Source organism: Diabrotica virgifera, chromosome 8 (genome assembly GCF_917563875.1).
Source record: "Diabrotica virgifera virgifera chromosome 8, PGI_DIABVI_V3a".
In the NCBI taxonomy this organism is placed as follows: domain Eukaryota; kingdom Metazoa; phylum Arthropoda; class Insecta; order Coleoptera; family Chrysomelidae; genus Diabrotica; species Diabrotica virgifera.
In genome coordinates this window covers 51,473,247-51,489,185 of record NC_065450.1, presented here as the reverse complement: position 1 = coordinate 51,489,185, position 15,939 = coordinate 51,473,247, and the positions used below count along the sequence as shown (strand labels likewise).

Below are 15,939 nucleotides of genomic sequence, written 5' to 3'. Positions count from 1 at the left end.
GTATATTTTTTGTAAATTGAAAGAAAGGTCATTCACCTATCCAGCGATATAAAGTTTTTCAAAATCGGTTGTCAAATCAGTGAGTAATTAATTTTTAAAATGAGAGGTGCAACGTGGATATCACATACCTAAATAACATAACTAAACAAATTGATATTATGTTATGTGATTTCCACATTGCATCTCTCATTTTAAAAATTAATTGCTCAGTCATTTGACAACCGATTTTAAATTTTTTTATATCGTTGGATAGGTAAATGACCGTTTTTTTCAAGTTTTTAGGTAAATCACTATTTTTTTTATATCGCTTTTAAATAAAAAATGGCGCATTTTTGAAAAAAAACGTTGTTGATTTTTTTTATTCAAACACCCAGTATATTTTAGCTTGTATTTTAGTTTATTTATAGCTTAAAAAAACGGTCATTTACCTATCCAGCGATATAAATTTTCTTAAAATCGGTTGTCAAATGACTGAGCAAATAATTTTTAAAATGAGAGATGCAATGTGGAAATCACATAATATATCATTTTGCTTAGTTACTATGTTATTTAGGTATGTGATATCTACGTTGCACCGCTCATTTTAAAAATTAATTACTCAGTGATTTGACAACCGATTTTGAAAAACTTTATATCGCTGGATAGGTGAATGACCTTTCTTTCAATTTACAAAAAAATATACTGGGTGTTCCGTTAAAAAAAAGTCAACAACGTTTTTTTCCAAAAATCCGCCATTTTTTTTCGTATTTGAAAGTGATATAAAAAATTCAATACATTCAGACAAAACTTTTACTAAAATAAAACATTTCAGCGAAAACCGCATTTTTCTATCTTAAGCCGTTTAGAAGTTATAGGCAGTTAAAATGGGGGAAAATATAAGTGGACACTGGGTATTTTGAACCATATTAAAAAAGAAGTCACATCTCGATAAAAAGTGCCTTCTCGAAAAAAATACACAGAGGGAAAAAAGTTTTAAAAACACTGTGTTTAACTAATGGTACCGCAGTAAAAGTTTAATTGGAACGTACACAAACATTTGGGGGGGTTTAAAGGAACAAAACCCCCATAAACTTTTTATGTAAACATATTAAAAAGACGCCGCAACTCGATAAAAACTGCCTTATCGAAAAAATACTAAGAGGCAAAAAAGTTTTAGAAATATTGAATTTAGCTAAAGGTACCACAATAATAATTTAATTGGAACGTACACAAAAGTTTGGGGGGTTTAAGGGAACAAAACCCCCATAAAATTTTTATGGGCTGCACACATTTCACTATAATCTTTTTTTAAGATGTTCCTGTCATAAGAATGCCACATGTCCATTTTCAATAAAAAATCTCTAACAGTTTTCGATATATTCGAAAAAATCGATTTTCATTTTGTTACTTCAAAGGGCTGTAACTTTTTTATGTGCATATTAGTAACAAGGTAAATTAGGTTCATTCGAACTATTTTTGGTCTCAGAATATTTGATTTAATTTATGACCTGTATTTTCGTTACACCCTGTATTATATAAAACATATATAAAAATGTTGACATTTGTGTACCTTTAATTTTTGGAAAGTTGTTCAATTGTTCATAAGCGAAAAATATTATATTTTCCACTATTATTTCGATAATTTCCACTCTCCTTTCATCTTTTCACTCCAATTTGTTACTTATCCAAATCCTGAGTAGGGGAGAGTTGGACAAAACGGGATACCATTCTTTTTTATTTTTACTACGGAAAATATGTTAAAGAAATTATCATAATATTATTTTTTATAGGTATAACATTTATTGCAGCACACAAAACACATATCTTTAGCTATTTTTAGTAACTGGAAAATAGTAAAAAAAATATTTATTAAAGTCCGTTTTACCCAACCATGGTTGGATAAAACGGGATAGGTTTATAATATTTAATTTTTTTGTATAAAATTATCTAAAACTTAATTTATGTCTAAATTAAGTAGACATTAAACTGTATAGTAAAATTTACTCTTGAAAGAATAATATCTTCAGTAATCAGAAACTTAAAATAGGCGTTTTTATGTTTTATGGCAAAATGGGAAATAAGACCTTTTATTTAGGACTAGGTACGTTTATCAGAACAAAGGTCATATAAAAATATGTTGTTCTTCTCTGCGGTATGATAAAACGCTTCATATCCCTATTTAAAAAAATAATAGGCCAACAAATAAATAGGTAGATAAAACGGGACATAAGAAACTGTATCCCATTTTATCCAACTTATAAGTGTCCCGTTTTGTCCAACTAAGACATTTTTCAAAACAAAAGTGGCTGCTGCCTAAATGTGAAAGTAAAATTAGGTAGACTACACATGAAAATATTCGTTAAATATTGCTTAATTAAATGTAATAGTCACCGGAATTATATTTTTATATATGTAGGCAGTATAATGTAGAAAACAGCGCACTTAAAAGGACAAAGTATCAAAAAAATAGAGTCAAACAATTCTAAACACAACAACTTTTCATCAAATAGTGGCATCGAGGTAAAACGAACTGAGAATGTTAAAATGACGACTGATAACAAGTTTCCGTCGTTGTCTGATTGATAGCACCACTAGTTGGGTCTCTAGGCTAGGTATCCCGTTTTATCCGACTATCCCGTTTTATCCAACTCTCCCCTAATAATTCCCACTACTGACTCTACCTCACTCCTTTAGAATTACAGACATGTTTAGACACTGCAAACGAAAAACTCTCTCTCTCTCGCTCTGTCTCTCTCTCTCTCTCTCTCTCTCTCTCTCTCTCTCTCTGTCTCTCTCTGTCTCTCTCTCTCTCTAGCTAACACTCGAAAATATCGCGAATCTCTCTGCTGCCTTCTCTCGAAGTGAACAGACGCGAATCTCTCTGCTGCCTATATTTTATAAATAAATAATTATATTTTAAATTTACAAACATTTTTTTATTATTGAATGGGTGGGGTGGTGGCATTATGACGCGAGAGTACTCCCATGAACTCAGATATAAGAAATTTGAACTTTGTTTTGAGAAATCGTTTCAAACCTTAGAAAATGCATGGATCATCGTAATAAAAAGGTTTATGGTATTGTTACGCGATTGACTCTACTATTTTATTTATTTATATCTTTAGGCACTAAGTTTAATTTAAATAAAGGAAGACTTACTTATATTATTTTATTTACATCACTTATTTATTTTAATAATTACAAATAACACCAACTAACACATCTAATTTATTTACAACTCAAATTTATGATTTAATTAACTAAACATAATAACTTCGATAACTAATATATACATTTCATTAAACCCGATTTCGAATACAATTATCTCACGCGTCGCGGCTCGTTCGATGACTGACTGGCCTGTGATCGGATTCCTGTTCTTAAATACTCTGGCAGCGGTCGCCTCGAATCGCCGTGGAAGATCTGGCCTTTACTCGTAACGCGGAGAAATATCGAGAAGAATTAGGCCGGGTTGTGAGGCGTCACATTGCACCCTCCTTAAAAGATGGTTCCTCTTGGAACCTTGTCGGGACTGGAACTGGATGCTGGTATCTGCAACTGGACCCTCTTTTACAACTCCCAGTTGTATAAAAGTGACAGGGGACGGTCTTCTCTCCGCACCAGTAACTATGCGGATTGCAACAGACTAACACCTGGACCTCGGTGTCTTTAAAAATTTCTTCTAAAATATTTCGGATAACTCTCCAGTCTAATTGGCGGCATTCTAACTTTGGCATGGCTAACTTTTGCACGTCGGACTCCAACACGTGCTCTCTCAATTGAATTAATGCATCCCATACATCTTGGTAGGTAGGTTGGTCATGGACAGTGTCTTTTGTTACCAGATAGAATAGGTAACGTGATGCATCTTGGAGTTTCAATGCTTTGCCAGGAGCTGGCAGTTGGCATTGAAGTTCTGCAACTCGACCAAACTTCCTTCGGAAAGCGTATGCCAACCCTCGTGCGTCTTTGATACTGGCCGGGATGGTATGGGCCAGCGAGTAGTCATCGGGAAGTGCGAGAAGATCTCGCTTTTCTTCAGTGGTAACACCATGTCTTGCTTTACCGGTACCTCCGTAGGCACCCATGAACTCTTCAAAGGTAAGGTCAGGTATTTCTCGAACTTGGTTGACTTCCACTTCTTCATCTACGTCGTGGTCTCCCTCGTACGGCGCCAACCGGTTATGGTGGACTATCATCGGCTTTCCCCTAGGAATCTTGCTTATTCGGTAGATAACGTCATTAATTTTCTTGACAATGAGGTACGGACCTTCCCAGAACTGCTGCAACTTGGGAGAACAACCTGTTCGCTTCTTTGGATTATAAAGTCAGACTTTGTCGTTCTCCTTGAAACATCCCCTCTCGGCTTGGGTATCGTATCGTTTCTTCATTCGGTCGCTAGCGATCTGAAGATTAGAACGGACCAACTCATGTATATCGTCCATTCTTCTTCGTAATTCATTCACGTAATCCTCACCAGCAACATCTTCTCCAGGTCGACATCCAAACTCTAGATCACAGGGTAGACGCATCTCACGTCCAAATAGGACTTTTGCTGGTGTTTGGCCAGTTGATTCATTAACAGCAGATCTATAGGCCATTGCGAAGAATGGAAGGTACTGGTCCCAGTCTCGTTGATGATTGGACACCATCTTTGTCAAATACTTGCCGACTGTCCTATTCATACGCTCCACCATTCCATCCGATTGCGGGTGATAGGCCGTGGTTCTTGTCTTCTTCATGCCTAGTTTATCACAGATTCCTTGAAATAGATCGCTCTCAAAGTTTCTTCCTTGGTCACTATGGATCTCCAGAGGTACTCCTCTGATATCGGCTGATACAGTCTCTGATTAGCACATCTGCAATAGTGGCGGCCTTCTGGTCTGGAATTGCGTAGATCTCAACCCATTTCGTGAAGTAATCCATTACCACCAACATGTATTTGCATCCATTGTCACTTTCTGGAAATGGACCGGCAATATCCAAAGCTATTCTTTCAAACGGACTTCCAACATTGTACTGTCTCATAGGAGCCTTTCTTTTCCGGTAGGGTCCGTTACTTGTAGCACAGGTAGTACATTTCTTACACCAGTCCTTCACATCGTCAGAACTATTCATCCAATAAAATCGTTCCCGAATTCTCTGAAGGGTCTTCTTTACACCAAAATGCCCTCCTGATGGACTGTCGTGTAACTGACGGAGTACTTCGGCTACTCTGCTCTTTGGAATCACCATCTGTGTTCTCCTCACTGAACCATCATCATTTTCTATTACTCGTTTAAGCAAGCTGTCTTCCAAGATAAATGAGTCCCACTGGGCCCAATACGTCTTAACTACTGAGCTTAGGCTTGATATTTCTTGCCAAGATGGTCGACGATTTTCTTCTTTCCATTTTCGAATCTTCTGTAAAACTGGATCTTTTTCTTGTTCTTCCTTGATCTTGGTAGGCGTCCACTCGTCGTTGACCACTGTTGTTCTTAGTACTGCTGCTTCCTTCGACTCTGTTTTGTTGCAATGGGAACATTCTGCTGGACACGGTCTTCTAGATAGAGAATCAGCGTTTCTGTGGCTAACTCCGGCCCGATGCTCGATCTTGAAATCATATTCTTGAAGTCGTTCAATCCATCTGGCTATCTGACCCTCTGGATTCTTAAACTGCATTAACCATTTAAGGGCGGCATGGTCGGTTCGGATTAGAAACTTCCTTCCGTAGCGGTATTGATAGAAGTGTTCCACTGATTTTACTACTGCTAGAAGTTCTCTTCTCGTGACGCAATAATTTCGTTCAGGTTTTGAAAGCACTTTACTAAAATATCCAAGGACTCGTTCCTGTCCTCCTTGGATCTGCGACAGCACTCCTCCAATTCCCACATTACTTGCATCCGTATCTAAGATGAACTCTCCTTCTGGCAGTGGATACCCTAATATTGGCGCTGTAATTAAATGCCTCTTCAAAGTTTCAAAGGCCGTTTGGCAGTCTCCATCCCAGCAATAATCTCTTGCTTCCTCTGTAAGTCGCGTTAATGGCTTAGCGATATCTGCAAACTTCTTAATGAACCTCCGGTAGTAAGTACATAGTCCCAGAAAACTTCTCACTTGATGTTTATCAGTTGGTTCAGGCCATTCCTTAATGGAATCGATTTTTCCTTTGTCCACGGCCACTCCTTCTTTGCTGACTATATGGCCTAAATAATTGACTTTACTTTGAAATAGCTGGCATTTCTTGGGATTTAACATTAACTGGGCAGCTTTAAGTCGATTAAAAACGTCTTCTAAATTCTTCAGGTGGTCTTCAAACGTCTTCCCCAAAACGATTATGTCGTCTAAATACACCAGGCATGTTTTCCAAGATAACCCTCTCAACACATTTTCCATCAGCCTCTCAAATGTCGCAGGAGCATTACAGAGTCCAAACGGCATAACGTTGAATTCCCATAATCCAGATCCTGTCGTAAAGGCCGTCTTCTCTTTGTCCACTGGATCCATTTCTACCTGCCAATATCCAGACTTCAAGTCCAACGTAGAAAACAATTTACTTCCAGCTAATGTGTCCAACGTGTCGTCGATCCGAGGCAGAGGATAACTATCTTTCTTGGTAACATTGTTCAACAAACGGTAGTCCACACAGAACCTCGTAGTTCCATATTTCTTCTTGACCAGGACCACCGGAGAGACCCATGGGCTCGTAGAAGTTTCTATCACCCCGTCTTTCTTCATTTCTTGAACAATCCTTTCAGCTTCCTCTCTCTTCGCCTGTGGTAATCGTCGAGCTGATTGACGAATTGGCCTAGCGGTACCAGTGTCAATTTTATGTTTGACAACTGTCGTTCTTCCTGTCTTTCCTCCTTTCGGTACGAATATGTCACGATATTGCCTAAGAAATTCCCTTAATTTCCTTTTCTCCACTTGATTCAGAGATTGGCCTTCAACTGCAACCATTTGGTCGAACTTGTCGTTGGAATTATCTGATGTTGTCTGACGGATTATGGACGTCACGGGTACACAAGTTCCTACTTTTGTCTCCTTCTTGATGGTCACCGGGTAGTCATTGACATTAATCAATCTCACGGGAATTTCTTTAGCAGAAGTAACCACTTCCTTTCCAATTATCATTCCTCGGCCAACCTCCTCGTCGTGGTTCCATGGCTCCATCATAACAGGCGTTCCTTCTTCTACAGTTCCCTGTAGCCGCGCTACGATGATCGTTTCACTCCTCGCAGGCACAACTGTATCTTCTTTAATGGCTGCTAGCACAGTTCTGTCATCATGTGGATGAAGAAATACCTCCTCGTTGCCAACTTTGATTACCCTATTCTTAAAATCCAATTGAAATCCATGCAAATTCATTACGTCCATTCCTAATATAACATCTTCTTCGATGTCTGCAACTATGACAGTATGGACGAACTTTTCTGCTCCAATCCCTAATTGTATCTGGATTTCTCCATGGGTGTTGGCGTTTTCACCTGTGGCAGTCCGCAGTCGCAACCTCGTTGGTAAGAGTTTCTTACGGCTGTTTAAAACTGACGGTCGTATAATGGTCCTGGTCGCTCCGGTATCCACCAACAATGTATACTTTTTACCATTTATTTCTCCATCCACATATACACTATCTTCACGACATTTCAAAGAAGCTATTAGTATGAGAGGGTCTCTGGAAAAGTTGCGGGTCGAAGCTGCCCCCCTAAGGCCGACCCGTTCTAGTTTTCCTGCTGGTGAGTCTCTTGACTGTTATTGTACCTAGGGTACTTACATGAACTCCGTACGTGTCCCATTTCCCCACAATTCCAGCACCTTATGGTCTTTGTTTTCTTGTATGAAATGCCCTTTATCATATTGACAATCTTGTCCAGTTTGTCTTCATCCTCTTCCTCTTTCACAGTCCTAACTTTACTGTACCCGCCAGAGGCCTGGGTAGCTGATTCGTATTCGAGGGCGGCAGACAAGACATCAACCAGCGTCTTGTGACGAGCTAATCGCAGTGTTCTTTGCATTTCATGATCACGAAGGCCATCAATGAATGTTTGAACAGCCAACTTTTCCATCATGTCTTCGGGAGCTGTTGGATATGCATATCGTACCAATCTGGCAATATCGACCTCGTATTCTTGAAGAGCTTCATCTTTCTTTTGTCTTCGATTTTTAAACTGCGACTGATAGACATGCTCTAAATGTTCGTGCCCGTATCGCATATTCAGTCTCTTTTTCAGCTGCTCGAAGTCATCTGTCTCCTCTACGGCTATGGTCTGGAGGACATCCAAAGCGTCGCCTCGAAGAGCAATAGTGAGGTTTACAGCTTTTTCTTTTTCGGACCATCCGTTCGCTCTGGCCGCCGATTCGAACTGTTTCATGTAGTTGTTCCATGATGACTTTCCGTCGAAATTTGGCACCTTAACACGAGCATGACCTACACTCCCTTCAACTATCGACCGTGGCTCCAATTTGTATTTGGTTTCATCATTTTTAATGTCTGTTAAGATGGGTTCCATACCTTTGTCTACTTTTTCCGTTTCCTCCATTTTCTTTTCTATTTCCTTGATCTTTTCTTCAAAAGTAGATTTTATGGACGAGATCTTGTCGTCAAAATCCGAAGTGACTTTAGAGATCTCGTTAGTCATTTTGCTGTCAAGGGATGAAATATCACCCGAAACTTTCGAAATTTCACTAGAAACTTTGTTCTCTAACGATATAATGTCTGTCGAAACTTTCAAAACATCCGAGGAAACTTGGGAGATTTCACTAGAAACTTTTTTTTCTAACGATGTAATGTCTGTCGAAACTTTAGAAACATCGGAGGAAACTTTCGAAATATCCGAGGAAACTTGGGAGATTTCACTAGAAACTTTGCTCTCTAACGATGTAATTGACGAAATTAAAGCAGCATGCTTGTCTTCAAACACGTAAGTTTCTGGATCATGACCCTCTTCTTTTAGTGCGTTCTTCAGACGTTCAACTAGATCAGCCTTTTTGCCAGTAGAACTCAGGTCCCTTTCTTCCAATTCAAGTCTCAGGTCTGCAATTGTTAGCTTACACAAGGAAGGCATGATCACACACTTTATTTATTACGATTTATATTTTATTTATTTTTAAAGGTTCCACACTCTATTTAAACCGAAAATTTACTTTGAATTTATTTATTTCAAGTATCCTCACTTCTGCACCATTTTGTTACGCGATTGACTCTACTATTTTATTTATTTATATCTTTAGGCACTAAGTTTAATTTAAATAAAGGAAGACTTACTTATATTATTTTATTTACATCACTTATTTATTTTAATAATTACAAATAACACCAACTAACACATCTAATTTATTTACAACTCAAATTTATGATTTAATTAACTAAACATAATAACTTCGATAACTAATATATACATTTCATTAAACCCAATTTCGAATACAATTATCTCACGCGTCGCGGCTCGTTCGTTGACTGACTGGCCTGTGATCGGATTCCTGTTCTTAAATACTCTGGCAGCGGTCGCCTCGAATCGCCGTGGAAGATCTGGCCTTTACTCGTAACGCGGAGAAATATCGAGAAGAATTAGGCCGGGTTGTGAGGCGTCACAGTATTCTTGGCAATGTAACAAATTTGTAACAAATTCAAATTTGGTACTTTTTTTTGTAAGCATTTATTAACAATCAGAATTACATATTCTATGAGTTAATTTGATAACAAGTACAATAACTTATATCAATGTAGTATTGTACACTAAAATGGCGTTATGAGGTACATCACCCAGCGGTTTCACCTCAGTTTCAGCGAAGATCTATGGGCCATAATCTTCGCAATCTTCTGTTGTTTAGTGGCTGCAGTAATGGTAATAGTAATTGGTTGGGGTGGCCTTCCAATTTCTCGTGGTGTCTGTTGGCTCTTTCTTGGTACTTAGCGATAAATTAAAGGTGAAATATCTACGTGATAAATTTTTCAATAATTCTAGAAGGGCATTGATAGACAGACAACACAGTTTTCGCATTTTTATTTTGGTTTGACAAGAAAAGGGCTAATTTTGGGGCCACACTAGCATCTAATACCGTTAATTATCGCATTATTTTCATTATAAATATGTTAAATAATGCGATAATTAATGGCATTAGACGATAGTGTGGCACCAGCATAAGCATTTACATTTATATTTAACAAAATCAATGGGAAAGTCCCAGTAGCTGGCTATATACCATAATTAAAAATCATACAGAACAAGTAAAAACTTCGTTTGTATAATGGTATAAAAAGTTTATTGAAAAACTATTAAAAAGTCATTCAAAAGGATTCGCAAAACGTTTTCAATCTAGATCAGATCGTCTTCAGTGCGTTCTGCTTAGTACATGAAACTAGCAACCTTATAGAATAGGTGACATCGAGAAATATGATTTATGTACATTTTTAAAAATTATGATGTTAGTGGCGACTCTAAGTTGATGTTAAGCGATAAAATTTAAGAGTGCTCAAAGGGCAACATGATTCACTGCTCGATGGTAACGTGTGGTACTTGCCAGTTAGATGGACACAGACCAACAAACAAGCCACCAAAGCAGTCAATGTTCCCAAACGAAAAGAAAATAAAATCGGTAAAATGCTGTCAAAAATTCGTTAGATTGTGGAGCCAAATCGTTAGATTTGATGATTTTCATCAAATCTAACGATTTGGCTCCACAATCTAACACATTTTTGACAGCTTTTTACCGATTTTATTTTTTTTCGTTTGGGAACATTGACTGCTTTGGTGGCTTGTTTGTTGGTCTGTGTCCATCTAACTGGCAAGTACCACACGTTACTATCGAGCAGTGAATCATGTTGCCCTTTGAGCACTCTTAAATTTTATCGCTTAACATCGACTTAGAGTCGCCACTAACATCATAATTTTTAAAAATGTAAATCATATTTCTCGATGTCACCTATTCTACAGGGTGTTTCATTGGGAAACGGAAATACTTTAATGGTGCATAGAGGTCACCAAGGCGGTTCTAGGTATACTAAATTTTCAGGGTGTTTTAGCGATTTTGCTCATTTCTTTCCTAAGCCATAACTTTAGAACCACCATGTATATTTTTTTAATATTTGGTACACATATCTCTCATTCAAAACTCAAACGACCGACATACTAATAACAAGAAAAATCCAGGTCCGTATTAACAAAAAATTATAAAATAATTGTGACCTTAAAACAACACCCTGTATATTGAAATTTTGAAAATCTGTTTGCATATTTGAAAAGAGCACAATAAACTAAGTCTAATAGTTTGCTTTGATTTTTCGGCCAGACAATTTTTTGGCTTTAATTTGGAAATTATATTGAATTTTTTTAAGAACTCCACATTAAAAAGCAGGTATTATTAACTTTTAATTATAAATTGTTAAATTTATTGAATAAATACTCATTTTAAAATGAATCAATATTTATTAAACACATTGGAAAGACTCAATTATTAATCACAAGAAAAATCCAGGTCCGGATTAACAAAAAACATAAAGTAATTGTGACCTTGAAACAACACCCTGTATATTGACATTTTCAAAAATTCTTTGCACATTTGAAAAGACCCCAAAAATTCAAGTTTGTAGCTTCACTTTTATTTTTTGTGCAAAGCTTTATTAACTTTAATCTTGAAATTAAATATATTCAAATTTTCAAGAACCCTGAAATTAATAAGCAGGTTTTTAAAGCACTTTTATTAATAAATCATTCAAGTTAATGTACAAATACTAATTTTAAAAATAATCAGTTATTATTTACAGCATTAAAAGGACTTACTTACTAATCACAAGAAAAATCCAGGTCCGTATTATCAACAAAATACAAAGTACTTCTGACCTTGAAAAAACACCCTGTATATTGAAATTTTTAAAATACGTTTGCACACCTGAAGATAGCACGAAAAACTAAGTTTAATGTCCCGCTTTAATTTTTTGTGCAGACAATTTAATGACATTACTTTTGAAATTATATCGAAATTTTTATTATGAGTTCCCAGAGTTCTTAAAATGTTCGACATAATTTCAAAATTAAATTCATTAATTTGTCTGGCCAAAAAATTGAAACGAACGATTAAACTTAGTTTTTTGTGCTCTTTTCATACCAATGTGCAAACGGATTTTGAAAATTTCAATATACAGGGTGTTGTTTCAAGGTTACAATTACTTTATATTGTTTTGTTAATCCGGACCTGGATTTGTGTTGTAATTTGTAAGTGGGTCATTCGAATGTCGTAAATAAGTATTGATTATTTTTAAAATTGGTATTTATTTAATAACTTTAATAATTTATTGTTAAAAGTGCTTTAAAAATCTGCTTTTTAATTTCAGTGTTCTTAAAATTATCAATATATTTAATTTCAAAATTAAAGTCATTAAATTTCCTTCACGAAAAATTAAAGCAAACCGATAAACTCAGATTTTTGTGGCCTTTTCAAATGTGCAAACAAATTTTGAAAATTTCAATATACAGGGTGTTGTTTCAAGATCACAATTACTTAATTTTTGTTAATCCGGACCTGGATTTTTCTTGTGATTAATAATTGGGTCGTTCCAATGTGGTAAATAAGTATTGATTAATTTTAAAATAAGTATTTATTCAACAGCTCTAATATAATTTATAATTAAAAGTTAATAATACCTTCTTTTTAATGTCAGAGTTCTTAAAAAATTCAATATAATTTTAAAATTAAAGTCATAAAATTGTCTGGCCGAAAAATTAAAGCGAATGATTAGACATAGTTTTTTGTGCTCTTTTCAAATATGCAAACAGATTTTCAGAATTTCAATATACAGGGTGTTGTTTTAAGGTCACAATTACTTTATAATTGTTTGTTAATCCGGACCTGGACTTTTCTTGTGATTAGTATGTCGGTCGTTTGGGTTTTGGATGAGACACATGTGTACCAAATATCAAAAAAATATACAGGGTGGTTCTAAAGTTACGGCTTAGGAAAGAAATTGGCAAAATCGATAAAACACCCTGTAACTCGGTTATAAAAGTCGGTAGGGCAAAAAATGTAGTATACCTAGAACCGCATCGGTGACCTCTAATTACAATTAAAGTATTTCCGTTTCCCAATGAAACACCCTGTATAAGGTTGCTAGTTTCATGTACTAAGCAGAACGCACTGAATATGATCTGATCTAGATTGAAAACGTTTTGCGAATCCTTTGGGATGACTTTTTAATAGTTTTTCAATAAATTTTTATACCATTATACAAACGAAGTTTTTACTTGTTCTGTATGATTTATATTTAAGCTTAAGGAACGTCTTAAGCTTAATATCTGTTAGTGCAACCAGGCATTAATTATCTCTCCCAATTCGTTTGAACCACACCTATAATAAAACTGTGAAATTATTTTAATAATTTCTCATATACAGGGTGTTTCTAAATTCATGCGACAAACTTCAGGAGGTGATTGCTCGTATGAAATTAATATGGGTTCTTCCTATAACAAAATTTCCTCAGCCCAACCCTTAAGGGTGATATCACCCATAAAAGGTGGTAACTAAAATTGAGTTTTTATTTATTTTTTTTAAATTTCAGTAAAGCTAGAAACTTGAAATTCTGTAATTTTCGTGCACTCGCAAAGGACTAACCACGTGTATTTTTTCAATATTCCTGTTACATTATACGGGGGTGAAATTAGCAACCCTTACTTTATTTCATATCAAAACTTTTTTTCGAGACGAAGTTGTATGAAATAAAATTTAACTTAAAATCGTTGTTTTATTTAAAACTTTTTTTATTCTTAAATTTTTTTCCCAAAACCAATAGCTGCAGAGAAAAAAAATAAACCTCATAATAGCTGCAGAGAAAAAAAAATAAACATCATAATTTATAATTTTTTTAATAAATTGAGTGGAAAACAGTAACAGTAAAGATGTAAAATGTAATACGATTCATAATAAATGCTGGAAATGACCACCTCTAGCCAAAATACATGAACGTAACCTACGTGTCATGGATTGCCGTACACGTTCAAAGATTTGAGGTGTATTTCTTATGGTGTCACACGCTATTTGAATACGATTCTTCAAATCGTTGATATCAACTATGGGTGTCGTGTAGACTAATGATTTAAGGTAACCCCAAAAACAGAAATCACAAGGATTTAACTCTGGAGATCGAGGAGGACAATGTTGGGGCCCTCCTCGGCCAATCCAACGGTTGGGATATGTTACATCTAAATGTTGCCTAGCAGTCCGACAGAAGTGTACTGGAGCACCATCGTGCATGAACCACATGTTTTGTCTGATATTCAGTGCGATGTCTTCAAGTAGTTCAGGGAGATCATTTTGTAGAAAACTGGTGTAAGAAATTCCATTTAATGGCTGAGCCAGAAAATGTGGCCCATTTAAGTTATCCCCTACTATACCCATTCGTTCACTGAAAAAACATTTTGAAAATGGTGCTCTATAATCTCATGGGGATTCTCGTCTGCCCATACGTGATTATTGTGAAAATTTATGATAGCTACTCTTGAAAAATGTGCCTCGTCCGTAACCAATACATTATTTAAAAATTTCGTGTGTTAACCATTCACAAAATCTAGCTCGTTGAGGAAAATCTGTAGGTAAAAGAGCTTGAACCCATTGGATGTGGTAAGGATATAACTGCTGCTCTTTTAAAACTCACCACACAGATGAATGGCTGATATTTAAGGTGTTGGCAATTATTCTAGTGCTTGTTTTCGGGTGTACATCAATTTCATCTAAAATTGCTTGTTCTACCATTACATTTCTAACTGTCCGGAAACGACCAGTACTGTTTGAATTTCTTTTTAACATTCCAGTTTCGGATAAGCGGTTGTGAATACGTGCAAATACGGAATGATGAGGCGTTATTCGTTGCGGATATTTTTCAGCATAAAGACGTCTAGCTTGTCGACAATTACCATTTGCCATACCATACACAAAATGCATGTCGGCCATTTCAGCGTTTGTATACATGTTATAAAATAAACAATACACAGATAATGCAAAAATAACAACCTACAAACTTACAAGTAAACTTCGATTGGTAACTATCAACAACAGTGTTTGAAATCAGTCTACTAAAATTTGAATAAACATTAAGTAAACACGGTAAATGTCGAAGTGACAGCAGCCTACTATTCTAAAACTTTGTAATTAAAAACATTAAGGTAGAGGTGGTCATTTCCAGCATTTTTTATGAATCGTATCACATTTTACATCTTTACTGTTTTCCACTCAATTTATTAAAAAAATTATAAATTATGATGTTTATTTTTTTTTCTCTGCAGCTATTGGTTTTGGGAAAAAAATTTAAGAATAAAAAAAAGTTTTAAACAAAACAAGGATTTTAAGTTAAATTTTATTTCATACAACTTCGTCTCGAAAAAAAAGTTTTGATATGAAATAAAGTAAGGGTTGCTAATTTCACCCCCGTATAATGTAACAGGAATATTGAAAAAATACACGTGGTTAGTCCTTTGCGAGTGCACGAAAATTACAAAATTTCAAGTTTCTAGCTTTACTGAAATTAAAAAAAAAAAAACTCAATTTTAGTTACCACCTTTTATGGGTGATATCACCCTTAAGGGTTGGGCTGCGGAAATTTTGTTATAGGAAGAACCCATATTAATTTCATACAAGCAATCACCTCCTGAAGTTTGTCGCATGAATTTAGAAACACCCTGTATGTATGTATATGCCTCAATTATACAAAAGTCTTGATCAATAAAAATGGACTACTGGATGATATATAAATATTTAGCAGTAATATGTATATTTTCACAAAAGTTCGTAATTACTGATAACCGTAAGTTAGTGAAAGCAAAATTTACAAATAACGTAAAAAAACTCTCAAATGGTCTAAAATGTATTTTTTTTATTTGAAACATTAGTTTTACTGAAAATTTAAGGTCACTTACGTATTCTTATACGACTACGGTATAGTTTTTTCGGTTGTTTTTTTTTGTAGAAATTTCTATGTAACTCCTTTAAGCATAT

The 15,939-nt window shown here is 35.5% G+C and overlaps 1 protein-coding gene across 2 annotated transcripts in view; it reads left to right on the top strand.

The window, feature by feature from the left end:
- Positions 1-15,939, top strand: part of LOC126889459 (Y+L amino acid transporter 2) — a 190,646-nt gene that overhangs the window by 146,893 nt on the left and 27,814 nt on the right. The gene's annotated exons all lie outside the window — the stretch shown is intronic.